Below are 16,714 nucleotides of genomic sequence, written 5' to 3' on the forward strand. Positions count from 1 at the left end.
ATTCACAGCCTTTGCCATGAAGCACAAATTGAGCTCAGGTGCATCCTGTTTTCACTGATCATCCTTGAGTTGTTTCTACACATTAATTGGAGGCTATTGTGCTCATTGGGACCTTCAAAGCAGCAGAAATGTTTCTGTACCCCTTCCCCAGATTTGTGCCTCCAGACAATCCTGTCTCGGAGGTCTACAGACAATTCCTTTGACTTCATGCTTGCTTTGTGCTCTGACATGCACTGTTCAACTGTGGGACCTTACATGTAGACAGATGTGTGGCTTTCCAAATCATGTCCAATCAGCTGAATTTACCCCAGGTGGACTCCAGTGTAAGGTGTGGAAACATCTCAAGGACGATCATGGAAACTGGATACACCTGAGCTCAATTTGTGCTTCATGGCAAAGGCTGTGAATATGTCATTTAGGTTTTTTTTACTTTTATTAAATTGCAAAAATCTAAAAAAAAAAAAACCCTTTTCATTATACATTGTCATTATGGGTGTAGTGTGTAGAATTTTGAGGAAAAATTAATTTCATCTATTTTGGAATAAGGTTGGAACATAAATGCACGATACATTAAAAAATCGGTTTACTGGTTTACTTAACTTTACTTAACTACTTAACTAAAACAAAACAGAAAGGAGTAGCTTTGTTTATGAGACACACTAGAACACATGTATACCATAAATGCAAATGCATGTGGGAGTGAATTACATTTGTTTGTGATGTTTTTAATGCAAAATGTAAGATGTGGACAACCAAAAATTTGTAATGTTCAGGCAAAACAAGAATAGTGAACTTGTTGGGTTAAAATAAGGTTTCAGAAATAAATGTTGCAAAAACATGAGCAGCGCTCACCCATTTTATTTTGTAAAAGTAGCTCCCAGAGGAAAAGGTTGGAGAACCCTATCTTAACCATCAAAACCCATCAGTGTCTAAACTGCAAAGTTTCCTGAAACATGTTAATGTGACCTTTCATCAAGACACTTGACACCGTGAAAGCACAGGTGTTTCACACATTTTAAAAGAACCTGACTACTGTGTAATTCACAACCTCAAATTGCACATTGTTTACAACATTCCGTCACTTGCCCCTGCCTCTGAACTTGAGCAACAATCCATCTCTGTTGTCATCTTCCTCTGAGTCTGCAGGTGTTTCCGGTGTGAAAAGACCCGATGCAGATTCCCAGCAGCCTCAGGGGGCGTCATCCAGCCTGGGCTTCCAGCACGAGTGAGTCGGAGCTTCCATCACCTGCTGATCAGAGAGCCAGAGCTGCAACGTTTGAGCGGCTCGGAGATGGCACCTTTGGAGTGTGTGCGCAGAGGAGAGTGGACCGGGTCCCAAAGCAGGTGGTGAGGATGCAGGAAAATGACAGAGAGCTGCTCATTTACAATGAATAAAAGAAAAGAAAGGATAAAAATTAAATCCATGCAGACAAGCATGCGATGTGTTCAAGGTGTACAGACAAATGTACAAAAAAAAAAACAAAAAAAAAACAGGAATTTTTGTGACAAACCTCCAGAGATCCTGTTTCTGATACACATAGTACATTTCAAGGTATTAAGGACTGCATCAGTTTTCAGTTGCCAACTAATTTAATAATACATTTAACATCAACACTTATTAATCGAAATCAATCATAATGTCATTACTATTTATTTGACATAAACAGGTTTAAACTGTTGCACATCAGAGTGATTTATGTTGTATTTAACAAAAAAATCTCTTAAATTGACTTTAAATGAGAACTAATCTGATTGTAATGGTTTGTAACTGGCAGCCCTTTAAAGTCATTAAACAGTTACGACATTTTTAAACTGGTTTGAAACATTTCTGGTCAGCTGCAAACTGGTTATACCAGGTTTAAACTGTTCTATGATGAGTGTAATAGAATATTTTAAACAGCATTTAGCTAATTTCAAACATACTTTACATTAATTTAAACCAAATTCCCCCAATTATACTCGACACAATGGTTAATTAATTTTTTATCTTTTTCTTTGGTTGTAAAGATCTTTGAGTGTCCAGAAAAGCGCTATACAAATAAATGTATTATTATTAATATTATTAATTGTCTTTTGGGACTCTTTAACAATTTTTGGTAAGTTATAGTTAAGATCAAACGTTGTAAGAGTCTAACCCCTGCATCTTCTGTTGGAATTAGTTTATTGCGTTCTATTCTATCGTCCGTCTGTAGTTATCGGTAGCAGTTAAATGTCTGAAGGCGGGCATGCTGGACTCTGACGGTTTTGGACGATTTCATCAGAGAGGTGAATGCATGCATTTCCCGGAGCCACCAAACCTGATCCGCCTCTATGGGATCGTCCTCACACAGCCCATGAAGATGGTAAGAAGAGCATGTGGACAGAAAGTGGACACATCGTGATCGTGAGTTTGGGCTGTGTTTGATTTCGGGGTTTTTTTTCTGTAGGTTGACAGAGTTGGCTCCTCTGGGCTCCTTGTTGGATCGGTCTGAGAAAGCGTCAGGGTCACATCCTCATTTCCTTTACTGTGCGGTTACTCTGTGCAGGTCAGTAATTAATACACCCGTCACGAGCCTAACGAGTGCTCTTATCTAAAGTATTTTAAGGTGTTTTGACGCAAACAACCGTTTGATTAAACAAAACAATATGATGAAATATCAGGCGCATTTAACAGAATTCTATAATGTAATAATGTAAATTCTATAATGTTTCAATTAACTCACTGTTAGCTCGGTCCGTCCTTACTGCTCGGTCTGATATTTCCCCGTACAGACCTCTCACTCTGTTAATAAGTCCTTTATTATATATATATATATTATATATATATATGTGTGTGTGTATGTATGTATGTATGTATGTATGTATAAGGTGAGGCCTCACGCCAGAAGCATCAAAGACAGAAAGAGCAGGCAGCAGCACAAGCCCAGCCTACTCAAGTGTTCATTTGCCCCAAGTGTAACAGGTCTTGTGTCTTTCTAACTCCACAAAAACAAGGCAGAAAGGCTTGACAAAAATTAGGGTTGTAACATAGTCAAATGTTCTATCAAACAACAAAGTTGGTGATGATCGGATCCGGATTCCGGATCTGGTGATCCAGAATATGCAAAAATATAGGGAAAATAGAAAATGTCAGTGTGATGGTGACAAATGAAGCTAGAGATGCACAACTAACACCAAAATTGTAGCTGAATCTGTACTGATTCAGTAAGGTGTCATCAGATTTGATGTAGCTTCAAATGTTATGGAGCTAGATCCAGAAGGAAAACCGCCATTACCGAAAAATTATTTTTTTTTTACATACGTTTGAACTAATAAAGACATAAAAGTGATTCCAAGTTCTAGTGGTATGTTTCATGGTCAATGATGTCAAATATAAAGGAAGGAAAGTGTATGTATCATAGTTTTGGTTGTAACACTGAATTGTGAATAGATCACTGTGCCAAGGAGGAATCTCTTTAGGGTCAGTGAAACCTATGGCCTTGTTTAGAGAAGTGTTTCATAAATGTTAAAAAATTCATATATTTCCAGTTTAGTTGAATAATAAATTGAATTTTGTCTCTTATTTGTTTTTGTCTATAAGCACATGCAATATCAATATCAGTGCTCAGATGACAGGGAAGCTTCTGGGAAAGGTGCAAGTTGCAATAAACTGTGATGCCAAGCGCTAAGGCTCATGCTATCCAGTCACAGCAGATGAAACTTTTTTACTAATGAGCAAAATCATTGTTAGGACTTTCTTAGGTTCAATGATTCCACGGCGTGTAGATGTTATGGCATCAGTGACCCCATGGCCCCATGGCCTTGGCGGAGGTTTGCACTCTCTGAGTGCTTCTAGTTTATTTTAGTTTTTGTGTTCTCTTGTTTTTGCTTGGGTCACCACAGCAGATCTGGTGTTGATTTGGCTCAGTTTTACACTGGATGTTCTTACTGATGCAACTCCAGATATACAAGAAGAACAGGTAAAGGTGGCCTTGTACCGGGATCCTTTTCGATTGGAGGCAAACACACTAACCGCTTGCAACACTGTGCTGGTTAATGTTTGCGTTTCTTCGTGTTCTCATATCACCTCCGTTGCTGTCGTTACAAGCCGCCATAAGACAGGGTTCCCGATTTGCGACTGTTTTCAGAATGAATTTGTGTCAAAGTGGATTGTTTGCATAAAAAAATAAATTAAAAAAATTACATGAAATAAAATGTCATATGAAAATAAAAAATAGGAAATATTTCAGTGTTATTAAACAGTTATATTAGTTAAGAATGATATTATTTCATAATGTCATTGTGTTTATTTAATCAGAATTTTTGATCTGCACTGCATACTGGAGGATAACTATTCAATAAAAATGTGTTGCTTGTTGTTTGACACACTTTAGGGAAAATAATTATTTTGGGAAACTAAACTCAAGCAATAATTTAATACAACCCCTGGCAAAAAATTATGGAATCACCGGCCTCGGAGGATGTTCATTCAGTTGTTTAATTTTGTAGCAAAAAAAGCAGATCACAGACATGACACAAAACTAAAGTCATTTCAAATGGCAACTTTCTGGCTTTCAGAAACACTATAAGAAATCAAGAAAAAAAGATTGTGGCAGTCAGTACGGTTACGTTTTTAGACCAAGCAGAGGAAAAAAATATGGAATCACTCAATTCTGAGGAAAAAAATATGGAATCACCCTGTAAATTTTCATCCCCAAAACTAACACCTGCATCAAATCAGATCTGCTCGTTAGTCTGCATCTAAAAAGGAGTGAACACACCTTGGAGAGCTGTTGCATCAAGTGGACTGACATGAATCATGGCTCCAACACGAGAGATGTCAAGTGAAACAAAGGACAGGATTATCAAACTCTTAAAAGAGGGTAAATCATCACGCAATGTTGCAAAGATGTTGGTTGTTCACAGTCAGCTGTGTCTAAATTCTGGACCAAATACAAACAACATGGGAAGGTTGTTTAAAGGCAAACATACTGGTAGACCAAAGAAGACATCAAAGCGTCAAGACAGAAAACTTAAAGCAATATGTCTCAAAAAATCGAAAAAATGTACAACAAACAAATGAGGAACGAATGGGAGGAAACTGGAGTCAACGTCTGTGACCGAACTGTAAGAAACCGCCTAAAGGAAATGGGATTTACATACAGAAAAACTAAACGAAAGGCATCATTAACACCTAACAGAAAAAAACAGGTTACAATGGCTAAGGAAAAGCAATTGTGGACTGTGGATGACTGGATGAAAGTCATATTCAGTGATGAATCTCGAATCTGCATTGGGCAAGGTGATGATGCTGGAACTTTTGTTTGGTGCCGTTCCAATGAGATTTATAAAGATGACTCCTGAAGAGAACATGTAAATTTCCACAGTCATTGATGATATGGGGCTGCATGTCAGGTAAAGGCACTGGGGAGATGGCTGTCATTACATCATCAATAAATGCACAAGTTTATGTTGATATTTTGGACAATGTAAGGATGTTGGGGATGATGAAATCATTTTTCGAGATGATAATGCATCTTGCCATAGAGCAAAAACTGCAAAAACATTCCTTGCAAAAAGACACATAGGGTCAATGTCATGGCATAGGGTCAATGTCAATGAGCAGATCTGATTTGATGCAGGTGTTAATTTGGGGGATGAAAATTTACAGGGTGATTCCATAATTGTTTCCTCAGAATTGAGTGATTCCATATTTTTTTCCTCTGCTTGGTCTAAAAAAGTAACCGTTACTGACTGCCACAATCTTTTTTTCTTGATTTCTTATAGTGTTTCTTAAAGCCAGAAAGTTGCCATTTTGAAATGACTTTAGTTTTGTGTCATGTCTGTGATCTGCTTTTTTTTCTACAAAATTAAACAACTGAATGAACATCCTCTGAGGCCGGTGATTCCATAATTTTTGCCAGGGGTTGTATCAGTTAGAAACTTATCCATTCTAGCTGTTATCATATTGTGTTATCTCTTGTTAAATGGGTAATATAATGTTTGTATGTGGATAATTACGATGTGCGAGTTTAGCCCTCACTGTTTTGAAGCACCTTGAGGTGACTTATGTTGTGATTCATTGCTGTATAAGTCTATTTATGTAAACTGAGTTGAATATTTGTGTGGGTGTGTAGGTGGCTTGTGGTATGGCCTATCTCGGAGCAAAAGCGCTTCCTTCACAGGGACCTGGCAGCTCGCAACGTTCTGCTGTCAACCAATGAAACGGTGAAGATCGGAGACTTTGGCCTGATGAGGGCACTGCCCACAGACACTGACCAATAACGTTATGGAAGAAGGCCATAAATCCCATTCCCATGGTAAGGAAAAGGGATTTTAGTGACTGATCATCTACCTGAATATCATAAAAACAATATTGTATCGATGACCACATCTCGAATGTCATCAGGACTGATATTTCTTCACAGAGTTTGTTTGTTTTCTAATTCAAGATAATGACATCATCAGTTTTGTCCAGTAGAGCAAAACATTATAAACATACGTTATGGTTAGTTTTTCGTATTCTAAAAGTGATATTCTTGTATATGAACCTGTGATTACCATGTTGCAAATTCTGCTTTGAGTTAGCACATGATGCTGGGAATATTTCCTTTATGATTTAGCCTAATGATAAAAACTGGGAGATTACTGCAAATTGAGATTAAATATTTATTTGCATGTTATTCACCATAACAGAGAAAGTAAAATAAAACTAAAAATGATACTACAATAAAATTTGTCATCCCTGGTTCTCAAAGACCAGGCACCTAAGTGGCTCTACTCTACTCTTTTCTACTCTCCTATTTTACTCTTCCTTTTTAGATATTTAGATATACCTTTATATATTAGCATAGTTCCACCTTAGAATTGGAATATAATATATAAGCTATACCTTACTGAATTTTCATGTAATTTGATGAAAGCATTGCTTTACTTCAGCACAAAACTGTTCTGTATCTTCATTATAGCAGAGACAGATAAACGGGCAAAACTACTAGCTTTTTACTAGCTAAGCATGCTAGCTAACACATTAGCTAAAGTATTACCCTGCTTCTGCTCAAACACACTTTCTTTCTAAAACTTAAAACACAAAATAAGCACTTAAAGATGAAAAGAAAAGAAAAGAAAAACCCACTGTTAGCAGCTAATATTACTAGCCAGTTTGGACAGAGGAACAAGATTGGTTAGAAAATACCACACAATGAACCTGAATACAGTAATTTTTCTCTTTTTGATGTTGTCTCTTTATTTATGTACTGTCCTGTACTTGGCTGTCCTTTTTTATACTTTTCTATCAGGTGTGCACCAGAGTCTCTGAAGTCTCGAACTTTCTCGCATGCGTCTGATACCTGGATGTTTGGGGTGGACTCTGTGGGAGATGTTCACTCATGGACAGGAGCCGTGGCTCGGCCTCAACGGGAGCCAGGTGTTCTTACACTCATACATCGGATTTACTGCAGGATCTGTACTTTACTTAACTTTAATTGTCAGATAACGTTAAAAAATATGAAGAATTTGTGTTTTCTTCTAAACATACTAATAGAATTTAACAACCTTATTATTGACGTGTGTTTGTAGATCCTTCACAAAGTGGACGTGGAGGCTGAGAGTTGGTGTAAACCAGACGACTGTCCCCCAGGTATCTATAATGTCATGCTGCAGTGTTGGAGCCCCAAACCCGAGGACAGGCGACCTTCATTGCTTGAGAGACTTCCTCATTGAGGTACAAACACACTACTGCTAAAATTAAAATCAGTAAATGATTTGTAGTTGCAGCATTCCTTAAAAAATCTACAACCACAAGAGAGGTTATTTGTTCAACTGCAAATAACAGGATACGGGTAATAAAATAGGAGCACTTGTAAATACAGTATAACTCACTGTATCCTTGCTACTGACTCGTAATAGGGTCAAAGGAGATTTGCAAATGTTTTGTCTGTATGGACTTTATGGATATTTCCCAACACAAAATATTCATGGAGGTACAATACTTGACGTGCAAAAGGGCTGAGTGAGATATTCATCTGTGATAAATCACTCCTGCCACCTTTCTCTACCTACTCCACCCTGTCTGCAGTCTTTTCTTCACCTCTCTACCACACTGCCCATTACTTTGGATAGTTGATCACAACTATTTGAACTCATTTAGTTTTACCACTTAAACTCCTTGTAACTGCACAATTCCACTGGGGTCCCTCATTCACACACATGAAAATTCAGTAAGGTATGTCTTCTATAATACATTCCAGTTCTAAGGTAGAACTCTACTAGTGTATACTAAGGTATATCTAAATATCTAAAAAAAGAAGAGTAGAGTAGAGCCACTTAGGTGCCTGGTCTTGAGAACCAGGGATGGTTCTACTCTGGCCAGAGTGGGACTATATGTCCACTGGCAGTGTTAATTTAACACTGTTGATTTTAGTGTGTGCTGTCTTGCTCCTACTGACTTTCATTCCCCTTCTCTCTACAGCTATCTCCACCTCTCCAGGCTAGTCTCAGCCTGCTCCATATTCTTACTAAAGATTACAATGTCTTCTGCAAACATCATAGTTCATGGAGACTCCTGTCTGGTCTCATCAATAACCTGTCCATCACCATTGCAAACAAAAAAGGACTCTGAGCTGATCCTTGGTGTAATCCCATCTCCTCCTTGACTGTATCTGTCATTCCTATTGCGCATCTCACTGCTGTCACACTATCCTTGTACATATCCTGCACTACCCTCACATACTTCTCTGCCACTCCAGATTTCCTCATACAAAACCACAACTTTTCTCTGTATTTCTCAGAGCAAACATTACATCTATAATGCTCTTTCTCAGTATGAAACCATATTGCTGCTCACAGCTCTTCAGCTGTTTTTTAAGCCTAGCTTCTACTACTCTTTCCCGTAACTTCATGTGGTGGCTGATCAACTTATGCCAGCTGTGCACATCACCCTTGTTCTTAAAAATAGGAACCAGCACACTTTGTCTCAGCTCCTCAGGCATCCTCTCACTTTCCAAGATTTTATTAAACAATCTGGTAAGAAACTTCACTGCCATCTCTCCAAGACATTTCCGTGCCTCCACTGGAATGTCATCTGGACCAACTGCTTTACTGCCCTTCATCCAGTTCATAGCTGCCCTCACTTCATACTTACTAATCTCTTGTACTTCCTGATTTACTCTCTCCACATCATTCAGCCTTTTCTCTCTCTCCTTTTCTTCTTTCATCAGCTCCTCAAGATTACTTCCTCCACCATCTCAAACACTCGCCTCACTTGCTGCATATTGCATCTGCATCCTTTATCACCCTATCCTGCTGTACATCCTTTCCAGCTTGTCCATTTGTATGGGACAATTGGTATGAGTCCTTGTCACCTTCTTAGTGTTTAATGTCATGCACAGCTCCCTATATGAAATGGGCTACTAAATCTGTGGTGAGCAAATGTCTATATGATATTACTCTATTTTAATTATGTTAGGCCAAACACAAATGTCATGTGCACAGAATTTGTCGGTTGTTTTCCTCGCACAGAAACTATATTTGTCCCATAGGAATGCACTGTATGTGCAAACTGAGCCTGAGTGAAATGGGCGTATCAGGCTGCAGTGAGTGATCTTTTTTTTTTTTCCTGTATACAGCAACACAGTAATTAATATAATAAGGAGCATTATACATACACCTACAAATGTCTGAATTATCTAATATAATTTTTATTTCTTCAAAAATGGTGATGACACAAGGTTCATTTTTTATTTCCATTATGTTGCTTTGCCAGTAATAAGTCACGGCACAGGCTCATGATTTGTGTTGGTGTGTGCTCTGCAGACCATGCCCACAGACATGAGAGCCCTGCAGGACTTGAGGAGGAAGGCAAGCTCCAGATCAACATGAATGATGTCATCACCATCATAGATGGGAGGTCAGTGTGTTTGTACAAACCCCTAGGTAAAAAAAAATTAAGGAATCACGTCATATAGATGGCGTTCACTGAAATATGTTACTTTATAGCAGATAAATTTTGCTGAGATACGTTTGTGTTGGGAAGGTGCGTAGCACGGACCCACAACAGGGGGCGCAAATGAACGGACAATGAATAAGCCAAAAAGTACCAATTTAATGTTGTGATAATACACAACTAAATTCACAGACATTTGCACAGTCAATTGACACCAGGTGACGTGTGGGCAGGCTCGAAGATAGAAGACCCCCGATGAGAGAGAAGCCGCGTCCCACACGGCTTCCACCACCAACGGTCTGAAGAACACCGGAGCCGCCAGTCCCGAGTCCCCAGGTGGCCTCTGTCTTCGGCTGTCGACCCTGGTACTGCTGGCAGAAAGCAGAGATAAGATGAATGAGTGTGAGTCTGCACACTCAGTAGTCCACAGTCTATACACAGTTAGGAGGGAGCACCTCCACCTCCAATCACACACTCGTGCAGCTCCTGGTTAACCACTTATCTGGGTTGGAGTGTGAGGCGAAGCCGTCAACTGTCACACCAAACGCGCAATCCCGCAGACAAGGCAACACTCCCAGGAAAACGGCTGCAACAGAAGTTCAGATTGTTACACAAAGTGTCAGTCAGCAGAGAAATTACCTCTTCAGTAGTTGCGATTCTCGGCGAGGAGGTGGAGTTGCAGTCCGGCTTTTATGGTGGTGATGATGATGATGAACGAGTGACAGCTGGTGCAGGGGATAAATGACAGCTGTCACTTCTTCTGGGTCTGGCGCCCTCTCGTGCTTGGAGCCCGCACTCCAAGCAGGGCGCCTCTGGTGGTGGTGGGCCAGCAGTACCTCCTCTTCAGCGGCCCACATAACAGTTTGTGCAAACCCAGCGGATTAGGTGTCTCTGTTAGTGAGGACAGATTTATTGATCTTGACTTTGGAGAGGACTACGTCAATAACATTTGTGTGCGAATTCCAACAAGCTCTACAAAGTGCTTCAAACCATCAATAAATGAAAATGTAAACATGAAAAAAATAATAAATTCAACACAACAGCCACTCAGAGGTTCTCAAAACATTTTTTTCTTTAGATTGGGGCGGTTTCTCGGCATTGTACGCAGACGGATTGGATTTCTCATGCAGACCTCTTACGAGCTGATGGGAAGAAACGAGATGTTTTCAAGCCGAAAGCTTGCTGAGAGCAGCAGATTGTAGGAATTTGACCACATTGAAGTATAAAATAGAATTTTGCAGAGTGTGACCCCTTTGACCTCAGTTGCAACAGGAAAAGAATCATTCTGGCATTCTTAAATGTTTTTGAAAGTTTTGGTTTTTTGTCTGTCAGTGTTGATCAAAGGTCATTCCAGAGGGGAAAACAATATATCTCATGGTGACTTTGGATTCCTTGCATTTGTTGAAAATTACTGTAATTACTGCCTTGTTATTGGCTCATTTTAGAAAGTCGGTGGTTTCTTTGGTGGAACAAGAAAACATCCTGTTCATCTTGAATGTGTGTGCAGTCATACATTTTTTTTTTGTTTTGTTTTGTTTTTTTTGTATTTGTACTTAAAAGTGGTGCATGGTTTTCACTCTCACGACCTCTGCAGAGAATGTTCTGTTGTATTTATGTTATTTTAACAGTTGGACAGATTTTTGAGGTGTGCAATGGATAAGCAGTTGGGCAACCATTCTGTAGACCTGGGACTGAATGCTGCTCACGCTACTTGTCTCTGTACTTGGACAAGTCATTTCATCTGCTTTGTCTCAGTTCACGCAGATGTAAATGGGAAGTAGCCTTCAATGGACTGGCGTCCCGTCCATTGGGAGCCATAGACTTTCATCACCTGCTTCACATTACATTATCCAGGGATAAGTATGGTCACCAGTGGGCCGTAGGGCCTATATAGGACTTCCTTACTTTCAGTAGTACCCTTACATTATGATACCTTACAATGATTTATGGACACAGGCCAGTCCAGGCATCTGTGTCAAGAACTTGAATCCCAGATTGTATTATCCAAAAAGAAAAACAAAAATAATTTTATATTAATTCTGCATAGCTATATCGGCTAACATACTGTACCAACATGATTCCAGTTATTCTTCTTCCAGGGTTAGGAATTTCCAAAATTGCCCGATCTTTACAAATATAAAGGTATTCATGATGGGTGCAGTCACAATATGATTATTTAAGGACTTCCAGTGGTTTACAACTATGGCAAAGTAGTTGGCTGTGGTGGTTGCCCTGAAGTGTGGTATGTATAGCATTACTAAATAAGTGATCCCAGCTTAGCCCCTTCAGCTAAATTCACTAAGTTTTTATTGGATGGATCATATTCCTGGTTCATATCACTCATCTTCAACTGCTTATCCAGGATCTGGTCACGGAGGGCTACAGCTCTAGCAGGGGACCCCAGACTTCCCTTTCCCAGGCCACATTGACCACCTCTGACTGGGGGATTCCGAGGCGTTCCCATGCCAGTGTGGAGATATAATCTCTCCACCTAGTTCTGAGTCTTCTCCCAGATGGATCTGCTGGAGCACCTCCCTAGAGAGTTGCCCAGGGGCATCCTTACCAGATACCTGAACCACCTTAGCTGGCACCTTTCAACGCGAAGGAGCAGCGGCTCTACTCCGAGCTCCTCACAGATGACTGAGCTTCCTGGATCAATTTATACATTTCAGTCATGTCTCCTTGCAACTTCTCCATGCAATTGAAGACCTGGAGCTTCAGATGTATGGTAATACATAGCATCAGTATAGGATCAATAAGGATGTGGTGACCTTGTTTAGGACTGAATTTCTTGAACAGGAAAATTCACTGCCTGGTGGAAAGCTGACCTTTGATCCTAAGACCTTAACATTCACCCCAATTCTTGGCCTTGGCCAGTCTTGCTCAGGCAATGCTGGGATTTATGTACTATACATATGTGTGCCACGTTTGGTCCAGATTGGGTTGAAAAAGAAATTCCTTGACTTTGAACGCAGTGACCTGGTCCTTTGGCAAAATTTCCCCTTCAGGAGCAATTCCCGTGTTGCCCATCCACTTACTACCGATTGTGGTGGGAATCGTCCAAAGTACCCTACATAGCAAAATTGGTGGAAATTGGCCAAATGATCTAGAGGGTGTAAGGAATAAACAAACAATTAAACAGGTAAATGTTGATGAAATTATAGCATGAAGGTTGGTGACAGGGTTACTATTCTCTGATCGGGAGTAGCAGCTGGTAACTGTCACATACCCTAGCATAAATTTGAATGTTTCTGTTTGTTCTTATATACGTTTACCTTCAGGGCCGAACACTACTGGTGGCGAGGCCAAAACAGGCGAACGCTGCGCATTGCTCAGTTTCCTCGTCACGTGGTGACATCGGTCGCTGGCCTTTCTGCCCGCGACATCAGCCGACCACTCAAACACTCCTTCATCCACACTGGACACGGAGACACGGACCCTCACAGAAGCTGGGGCCACGCCGACCGCATCGACAGGTTATTGATACACCTTCATTCTTAGACCAGAATTGAACAGCAAATGGATTGTTATATTGAAAAAATATTTTACAGTGCAAATACTGTTATATTAAAAAAACTGGGTATAAAACAATACTAATGTTGATCACAAAGAGTTTTCTAATGCATCTTATCAAAATAGGTTGTTTGAAACAAGCACATTTCCAAGCAATATTTCCAATCATTTAATTTATGAGAAATTTTATATCTCACTAAAGTTCACACTCTGTTTCAGTGGGCGGATTCAGGGTAGAACCTGAGACACCATAGGCCAGTGAGCGTTACTGCTCACAGGGCTCGTCTCCACAGCCGCTGTCAGACTAGTGGCACAAGACATCAAAGAGGGAAGGAAGTATGTCATTCCAACCCAAAGCCAGTGTGTGCAATAAAATCTAACACATCATAAATCTAATATGTGCAATATCCCATATACTAAATGTGCAATACTTAACAAAACATATACAGTAATTAATGATGGGTGAAACCACCATATGTGTCCTTGCAAGGTGCTAGCTACTGTTTTTTTAACTTTTCAATTGACAGAGTTGGTTTGTATATACGAGTACAATGTACGTTGTTTGGTCCATGAGCACGGTGGATTAGTGGTTGCACTGTTGCCTCACAGCAAGAAGGTCATGGGATCGATCCCCACCCACCTTTCTGTGTTGAGTTTGCATGTTCTCCCCGTGTTTGCGTGGGTTCACTCTGGATGCTCCGGCTTCCTGCCACATCCAAAGACATGCAGGTTAGGTGAACTGGACACTTTATAATTGGACACCGTAGTCTCGTTTGAACCCCTGCATGATATCGCAGGATTTGATCACTTCTGGGGACAGCCTGCACAAACACAGCATCACATCTAACAAAAAATGGTTTTCCCGGCTGCAATCACAGAAGCAATCGCAAAAAGTGCAGTTTTTTCCGGTTCCCAGTGGAGACGGGAAAACAAGGGATATGGGAGAGGTTGTGTCTGTAATTTTTTACGAGATTTAATGTGAGTAATCATACCGGGGCTGTCCCCAGAAGTATGTCATATACATTATATGCTCTTTCATTTAATCCCTCAAACCAGACTACAGTTCCCTGTTGTCCAGGTCTCCCTTGTAAAAGAGATCTTGATCTCATGGGACTAACCTGGTTAAATTGTTGTCCATTTGGCTGATCCCATTTTTGTGTTCGGGGTCGCCACAGCGGATACAACCAGATCCGCATTGATATTTGGCACAGGTTTTACGCCGGATGCCCTTCCTGACGCAACTCCGGTGTTACCTGGAGAAACACACACAGCCGCTGGTGTTCCAAAGAGGTCTCCCATCCAAGTACTAACCAGGTCCCGCAGTGCTTAGCTTCTGAGATCTGACGGGATCAGGCTGACACAGAGCAGATCGGCTGCACTAACCTAGATTAAAACAACTCCAAAGTCAAATACGAATATACGTAATATACTGTTGAAGTGGTAAAAAGACTACCTGTTTTAGGATATTTGGGTAGTTAGGTGGTCTGTGAGCTTTTTTTTCTTTAGTGATTAAGTTGTCTGAAAAGGTTTATACCATGGATTGTTCAACAACTGTCCACTTGGAGGCAGTATTGCACCACATCTTGTTTGTCAGCTTCAGTATAGTAGAGAGGTGTGCAAAGGTCAACAGCAAATATCTGTTAACTTCAAGAAAAGTGAACAAAAGACAACAGACAAATAAAGACAGAAAGTTTTAATTTGTGACCTTCTTGTCAGCCCTGATACACTCACAGGCCAGTTCATTAGGTTGCTAATACTCGGTTGGAGCTAAGTTGTGCTTACAGAACCACCAGGTTCATGGATCCCTGGTCTTTTTCTATCAGCTTGAACCCATCTGACCACTTTCTCTGATCTCCAAAATAAGCAAAGCTGTTTTCCTTCACTGGAGAAGTTTCTTCTTTTTTAGGGCCCTTTTCCATCAGTCTGACATGTACAGTAGTTTTGTGTGAAAATCCCAGTAGATTAGCAGTTTCCTGTTTGGCACCAACAACCACGCCACCTTCAAAGTCACTTAAGTGACAGTTCTTCCCCTTTCTGATGTTTGGTTTGCACTTCAGCAAATCAGGTCTGCGTTCCTCAGTGCTTTGGTTTTCTACCACAGGATTGGCTGGTTAGATATTTCCTTTAATGAGCACATGAACCTAATGAGGTGTTCAGTATTTGCAGGAAATATACCTCACATCTTTTGCTGCTCCTCCTCAGTTTGTATTTGGGAAACCCCATGGACCCCCCCGATGTCCTCGGAATGGACCCTGACATGGCGAGGCCCACCAAACTCCCCAACCGTGCCAAGAGTGAGTTCTGTGCAGAAACTCACACACGCACACACACTCAACATAAATGGATTTAAAGGTCATCAAAAAACACAAAACCTGACTGATGTCATCACTCTGTTTCCAGAGCAACCTCCTCCTCGTCCTCCTCAGCCTGCCGTCCTTCTGAAGAGTACGTTAGTCTGTCTGTCCTCTTTCTGTGTCCTGCAGTCTGATGTCTGAATGTTCTGATGTCTGTCTGTGTGCTGATGCGTTCTTAGAGCCGTTCTACGACTCTGTGCTGGATGATTACGACGACGATGACGACGGCGGCGCCTCATCGGGGCTGAAGAGGCTCGGGATGTCCCTGGGTCTGAAGCTCCGGCCAAGGGAAGGGCCCGGTGTTCGCTCGGCTAAAAGCGAGGTGTCGCTTATTGACTTCACCGACGACAGCTTCAGTTCAACCACGCCCTCCCCGCTCACAGAGACGCGGCAGCCAGACGAGGACACGCTGAAGGTACTTACTGTTTGTAGCTGAAGAGCAAATCTGACAGTTTATCACCAGAACTTTAACCCCATGATAATTAAAACATCTGACATTCTCATCTTCAGGACACGCCCTCCATTTTGGACTGGCCCCTCCCTCAGCCATCTTATGACGAGGTTGCGACGGATTTTGAGGACCAGTCGGAGGACCAAGAGGTGCGGTTTATCAACAAGGGAATGAGTGAAGAGGCTTCGGCCACGCCCAGTGCCGCTGTGGCAGGCAGGAGTGAGTCTCAGTCAGCTGACCTCTTCCAGGAACTTCAAAGAGAGGTGAAGAAAGAAAGTTATAAAAAACAAACAAACAAAAAAACAAGCTTTTCATTTGTAAAATAAGGTTAATATTTTCATTCTGTGCAGAATGTGCTCTTACTTCTACTGGTTTACAGCGAGTAAAATAAGTATTGAACACATCACCATTTTATCTCAGTAAAGATATTTCTAAACGTCCTACCAACATGACATTTTCAACAGATGTCGGTAACAACCCAAGTAATCCACACAA

The 16,714-nt window shown here is 40.8% G+C and overlaps 1 pseudogene; it reads left to right on the forward strand.

Annotated features, from left to right (window-relative positions):
• LOC117521085 overlaps positions 1-16,714 on the forward strand; it is a 43,258-nt pseudogene that overhangs the window by 16,864 nt on the left and 9,680 nt on the right.

Source organism: Thalassophryne amazonica, chromosome 1, assembly GCF_902500255.1.
Source record: "Thalassophryne amazonica chromosome 1, fThaAma1.1, whole genome shotgun sequence".
NCBI lineage: Eukaryota > Metazoa > Chordata > Actinopteri > Batrachoidiformes > Batrachoididae > Thalassophryne > Thalassophryne amazonica.